Consider the following 7,419-nt stretch of genomic DNA (forward strand, 5'->3'; position numbering starts at 1 on the left):
TCCCTTTGACCTAGGAATATCCCCCAAGTTTCAGATTTTTATCTCAATTCGGTAAAAAGTTAGAGGGGGTGGAAGGGACTTTTGGATCACCCTGTATTACATACAGTGTTGGAGGATGTCTAAATCAAGACAACGACAATGAATGAAGTTTAAGACATATTTTATTCCTAGTTTTATTCCGACATAGAATATGGATGAAACTGATTGACAAAAACACACACACAGCGCATAGAGAGAGTAACAGGATAGAGTAGGCAACATATAGTAACTAGAGGGTGAGAGTGCATACGCACTGACAATACAGACTGTGCAGTAGGATTAATATCTATCACTACCTTCCAACACACCCCCTTAATCCGGATGCACATGATGTGGGATGTATAAATGATGAAAGAAAAAAGTAAGGAAAATGATCAAATTGAGAAATTTGAAGAAACACCTGGTAGAGGTTTACAGCAGTTCTCTTGACTGCAGCATGTTTTCAACACAGAAGATATGCTTTCTTTTGTTGTAAAAAATAAGCAAAAATTTTACGAGAAAGGTCATCAACAAAGATTAGCATTTTTTTTTTTTCTTTTTTTTTTTTTCTTTTTTTTATTTGCTCAATAAAAATTTTGTACAATAAACACTTTTAGACTTCATATAAGTCTTTTAAAAGCTTGTCTTAATTGTCTAAATAATATTAAACTAATTCTAGATACATTTTATAAAAAGTACTACCTTTACAATATTAAGGAGAAAGAATAAAGACAGATTTACTTCAAAGTAAAAAGGGCTTATTAATTTATCTGTGTAGAATTGGGCGACCGGACTCGGTCAAAGCCCGAAAAACCTCCGATTACGTCTTAAGATCATAGGGAGGCACGTGTGGTTTAACTAATTAAGGAAATTTTGAGAAGCCCTGGATTCCAAGCTCATAGGGCTTGCGACGTCTTAATCTTCGACCACATCGGTCCCATTCCAAGAGCTCAAGAGCTTCAGGGTTGGGGTGCCGGTGTAGATGAAATTCGTATGCAGTGTACATCTTGGTGATGTAGTCCTCCACTGAATCAATGTTGAGGTCCGTGCGAATATCTACATTCCTCTCGTACCATCTTAATTTAGTAATACTTCTCAGGATCTTCATTTGCATGATTTATGTTTTATCTAAATTTGACTTGGCTGCGCAACCCCACAATTGGCAACCGTAACTCCAAACAGGCCTCAACATTGATTTGTAGAGGAGCAACTTGATATTTAGAGATAACTGTGACTTACGTCCGATGAGCCACTGCATATTGGAAAATTTCAGTCGCAATTGTGCTACTTTTTTTTTAATATGGTTGCCCCACCTGAGCCTGGAATCCAGGTGAAGTCCAAGATATTTGGTGACAGAGTCGTGTGGAATTTTATCTTCTCCTAAAGAAAGCGGGATGTGAATATGTGGACGATTAGTAAAAATTACTTAAACTGATTTTGAGGCATTTAATTTTGTTTTATCTCTCATTGTCCATTTATTTATTTTATTCAAGTGTTGCTGAGCTGTATGATGTGCCTCTCTATAGCTTTTAGACGAGGCTAGCACGAGAGTATCGTCGGCATAAACTCCCAGTTTCCCCCTCCTCCCAGACTGTGGGATGTCTGTGGTAAAGAGAGAGTAGAGAAGAGGGGAGAAAGACAGGAGCCCTGTGGAACCCCCGCTCGTATTTGTCTGTAACCTGATGTTGTATTTTCATATCTGACTCTGAACTGTCTTCCAGTAAGAAAGGACGATAGGAGCTCCACATGGTTACATGGGAGCATGGTGAAAAGTTTATCGACGAGCCTTTCATGCCATCGAACGCTTGTGCTACATCAAGGAAAACAGCCACGCAGTATTCGCCCTTTTCCAAAGCATCTTCGATAAATTTAGTGACACGGTGTAATTGATCCACTGTTGAATGTTGAGCCCTAAAGCCAAATTGGGCATCAATGATTAAGTTATTTTGCTTTACAATTTCATTTAAACGTTTTATATAAAGTTTTTCAAATAATTTTCCTATGCGGCAGTAAGGAAATTGGTCTATAAGAAGCAGCTTCTGCTGGTGGTTTATCTGGCTTTAGAAGAGTGAAAATTTCTGCCATTTTCCATTGCTTGGGGATATATTTCCAACGAATGACTGCATTAAAAATAGCTGTTAATTTCATAATTGCTTTGTTCGGCAGGTTTTTCAAAATAAGACCTGAAATTTTGTCATAGCCAGGAGCTTTTTTGGCTTTAATTTTACCTTTAATTTCTTTAGTTATCTCAGATGGAGAAATTGTTTTGATTTATACTGGTGGTATTTTCCTTGATTTTCGAGTTTTTAATGAGGACACCTCTCTCAGACTGTGCGGTTCGGAGTCGCGATTGTCAGTGGAACTCTCATTTTCTGAATCTGAGGAGGGTGCGGCAATATCGTTGTGTGGCTGGAAAGCCATTTCGAAATGATCCGCTAGCCGTTCTGATCTTTCTAAGTCTGTTTCAGCCCAGGTTTTATCTGCTTTTTTAATAGGAAATTTAAGTTGCTTGGGTCTTTTTAAGTACTTTGTAGCTGCCCAAAGAGAGTAATTTTTGTCAGCATGTGGTGAAAGTGATTTTACGAAATTTTCAAATTTGTAATTTAGAAATTCATTCATTCGTTTTTTGACTATTTTGTTTAGTCGGTTAAAATGTGCTTTATCCTCTGGATTTGAGGAAGAGACAGAAATGCGGTTTGCTTTTCTTTTTGAACGAATTAGTTTCAGAAGGTCCTTGGGGATAGCATATGGCCTTCAATTATTAGTAGCCACTGGGGTGTTAGCTTTCGCACATTGTTGAATTTGTTCCACCAACAATTCCGCCTCCCTGTCAATATCCGCAGGGGTGGCAACTCTAATGTTGTTGACTATTAATTTTTCCAAATCTGAACGAAATTGTTCCCAATTTGTCCGTTTAGAACAGATATTGGGAGGTCTCTCATCTAAAACAGGATTACTAAATATAGATAATAAAATTTTTACATGACCTTGTAAGACTTTCATGGTGATAGTATCACATGAGGTTCTATCGACTATGTTTAAATTTTGATAAATAAAGAAGTCAATTAAATCTGGCTTGTAGCCCGGGACATGAGGGTAAATTGTCGGCTTTCCTGGGGTGATAAAATTTCCTCCTGTTTTATTTACTGCTTCAAGTAAAGATTCCCCTTTAGGATTTGTAATCCTGGATCCCCATCTGGGACTCTTTGCATTCCAGTCTCCACCCACAAGATACGTAGGACCAAGTTCTTCCAAAAAACCGATATAATCTTCCGTTGATAGGACATTACCAGGTGGGGTATAGAGTGAGGCAACATTAAAATTGCCTATATCTGCATGAATGCTTATTACTACAGCTTGAAAAGCTGGAGTCTCAATCAATTTTATCAGATTATGTTTAAAATTTTTTTTTAATAATAATGGATGACCCACCTCTGTGTTTGTTGGCTGGGTGCAATGCATTATTTGTACCCCGCAAAATACCTTTTATAATAGGTTTTTGTGAACCAAGTCTCTGCCACGAGAGCGATGTCCACATTAAAATCTTTAAGCGTAACGTTGAATTCTTCGGCCTTTACCCGGGTCAGTCCGCCGCAATTCCATGCCATAATGTTTAATGACTTGCTATTAGTCTTTGCTCGTAGCTCTTTAACATAATCGAAATTGATTTCTGGATAATTTTCCTGTTGAGACATTAAGAAATTCGGATTAGTCAATGAATCACAATTCAATTTAAAAAAGTCATTCATTTCTTTATTTATCTTTTCTGGCTAGCTTCAAATTTACTTACTTTCTCGGTGAGAACTCTGAGCTGAGCATTCAAAGTTTCTATTGTTTGTAATAAGACACCGATCAGAGCGGCGGAACTGTCTCCTGCGCCCTGTGTTGCCGGAGTAGCTGTATTGCCTGATAATGCTTGAGCAAAAGTCCTATCTAATTTCTTTGGAGGAATATGGGTTGGTATATTTTTCCCTAATTTCGGAAAACTTTCTTGATCAGGGGAGTTTTTCTTAGCTTGGAGTGGCTTTTTTCGTGCAATTTGAAATTCTTTCGCGAAGGGACATCCGCGATAACTCGCGGGATGACCGATCGCGCCACAATTTACGCATTTTGGATTTAAGATCCGACCTTTGAAAGGGCACTCAGGAGATAAATGTTTGCCTGCGCATTTCACACACCATGGATTTTTCCTGCAAAAGTTGTGAGTATGCGAAAAACACTGACATCTTCGGCACTGTGGAACTATCTTATTATCTATCTTCATTGGCTCTATTTTAACAATAGTATGAGCAATTGCTTTTATCTTATAGATGTTTCCTACTGATTCTGAATGGTCAAAATCAAGTTGATGAACTGGTATTTTTATGAGTTCGAATTCCTAGTTAGGTTTAGCATTTGTGGTTTGATTTTCAGATGTTGTCACCAAAGGGGTAGTTTGAAGGGGGATAGCAGATTGAGGATCATCAGTATCCATAGTCATAGTTGTTTTTTCATTTTTTTTCTGTTGTTTCTCTACTCTTTTTCTCATGCAAACGGCTAATTTAATTTTGAAATTTTTTGAAAGGAGATCCGCGACAATTTCATCTTCAGGTATGGAGGGGGGGGGGAGACCTTTGCATACAACTTTGATGTTCCGAGTGTTTTTATTGGAGTGAGAATACCATTGTACTTCTCTTTCGTTTAGTTTTTCAGAGATTTTTCTGAAAGTTTCGTCGTTAGAGGGATTTACCTTCCAGGTTTCACTACCTAAAAATTTTAAAACATACTCTTCTTTATCAGACGCTTCTTTGAGAAGTCGCTTAATTTTCTGATAATCTTTAATTCCTACCACCTTAATGGGAGGGGGTGGTAGAATTTTTGGGGACCTATCATTAGGATTAGAGGTATTAGACTTATCTCTAGGCTTAGAGTTGTTCGACTTATCCTGTGTAGCTTGGACGTCCGCTCCACTTCCAGAGGCGTCTTTGGAGCCCGGGCTGGATTGATCCTGCTTCCTTTTCCTCTTTGTAGTTTTTTTAACTTTCTTTGCCGCCGTCATTCGTTTGTCTTGATACTCCGGATCTGAATTGTAGTTCGGCCAGTCACCTGATGAAAAATCATCATCCGTTTCCGCATCTAGCAGCAGGGCTCCAAATTTCCCGCTGTTTTGTTGGGGAATTTCCTTATTGACAGTCATGAATGTCTTCCCCTTATTTTTAGAGCCGTCGGCCACTTGAGGTTGCGACTTATTTAGTTTAAGCTCCTTAATTTCGGCCTGCATCGCTTTACTATCACTTTGTATTTTATCCATGAGGGCCTTGTGCTCTTGAATAAAATTTTTTGCAAGAATATTTTCATCGTGCAGTGACTTAACAACAGAAATCGACTGCAGAATAAACAATTTCTGTTCATTTAGTGCAGGGTCTCTCTTGACACTCTCAGGGTCTGTGGTTAGAATTGTTTATGCTGCTTTTTTATCTCTACCTCCCCCTTCTTCGAACCGTTATCGCTGTCCGGAAGGGGTTGTGCGCCAGATTTAGCATTATCCTCGGGCTTATTTTCCCCTGATGCCCCAGGAGGCGATCTTGAAAGAATCGAACTCTTCTGAAACGGGTTTATATTTTCAGCATTTGGCATCGCTGTAGGTGTAGGTGTTTGAGTTTTCAACGGACTCGCTCTGGGGAGAGCCAGTTTTCCTTGGGCGAGGCACTTTTCACAGCCGACGAACCGACTGTCTTTCCAATGACAAACAACATTGTGTTTGCATAATTGACGCGAACTCGACATAAGATATCACCGCACTTGTTAACGTTTTCGCGCCGCTATGCACGGCATCCGCGCCTTGCGCGCGCTGTCCGACCGCGATGAGTGGACTTCGCCCGTTTACGCACGATTCGGAAGTCAAAGCATCCGCAAATTTTCACTAGCTTTCCTCCGGCGAGAGCACGACCGCACCACTCGAATGATCAACACCGAATCAAAGAATAGCATATAGCGTTTACCGCTTAACGAATTGACACTCATCGGACCGTTTAAGTCACTATGCACGATTTGTAGCAATTCTGTGGCACGCGTTGCCTTACACTTTTTAAATGGTTTCCTGCACTGCTTTCCTTCTATACATGGAACACATGGATCAGCACTTGGTTTGGAGAAGTTGACACCAGTGGCTAAGCCATTGCGTAGTAAGTCCATGCCGATTCTAGGAAGATGTCCCAGGCGACGATGCCAGATTTGAGCACTGACAGTAGCTGAGGAATTGAGGGCACTTGCATTGGTTACAGCACACGCTGAAGCATTGTGAATTGCGGAGTTGCTTTCATCGGGAACAGCTTGAACTTTCGCATTGACACGATAGAGGCCATCCACTTCAAGGGCAGTCGCTTGTAGATCACCATCAAAAGCAAAGGAGTCTGCTCGATAGAGTTTGCATTTGCCTTTTGAGAACAGGACAACGAAACCTTTATCTACTATCCTTTTCACTGATAGGAGATTTGCAGAAAGTTCAGGCACAAAATTTACGTCTGAGAAGCAGTTGAGTTTGCTGTCGTTTAAAGAGACGCGAACTCTGCCTTTGCCTTCAACAGGCATACGGTAACCGTTAGCTACAGAAACACTGGTGTCATGGCATTTGCTGAAGTCGCTGATGTATGACCTATTGTTTGTCATATGCAGGGTGGCTCCAGAATCAATGAACCAATCAGATGTGGAAACATTTGCGCACAAAAATGTCAAAAGTGAGTAGCTGGTATCTTTAGGAGAGTGATCTCTCTCATCACTAGCGGCATTGGTTACAGCTTTTAGTTTAGGGCACTGAGGTCTAATATGTCCTACTTCATGGCAGTGATGGCACTTTACAGACTTCTTAGATTAGGACGTTTAGTAAAGAGCGCAGATTCGGTTACTGCATGACACCCAGGTTCATTGATCAGCTTAGATTTCACCAGATCACTAGTAATTTTAGATCCGGAGTTCTCTAAGGCCATGATTAATGGATTGTACTCAGAGGGCAGACCATTTAGCATGGTTACGGCTAAAAATTCATCATCTAAAGGATATTTAATGGCAGATAACCTCTGAGACGTTCCAAGTACTTCTGTAATATAAGCTTCCATGGAGTCAAAATTTTCTCTTTTAAGGGAAAACAACTTACGTAGGAGTGTCAAACGACCACTAAGGCCACTGTCCTCAAAGGCTTTAGCCAAGTTTTGCCAGGCTTCCTTTGCAGAAGTAGAATCACGAACGTGTGAATAGACACTTGGGTTCACAGAGAGGCCTATTTTGGACCATGCTTTCTTATCATTTCTTTTGCGATCAGCTTCACTGGTTGAATCGCCATCAGGATATCCATCGATGCACGACCACAAATTTTCATGGATGAGGAGCATTTTCATTGCGAATTTCCAATTTGCATAATTTTCG

The sequence above is a fragment of the Bemisia tabaci genome, chromosome 2 (genome assembly GCF_918797505.1).
Source record: "Bemisia tabaci chromosome 2, PGI_BMITA_v3".
NCBI classification, from domain to species: Eukaryota; Metazoa; Arthropoda; class Insecta; order Hemiptera; family Aleyrodidae; genus Bemisia; species Bemisia tabaci.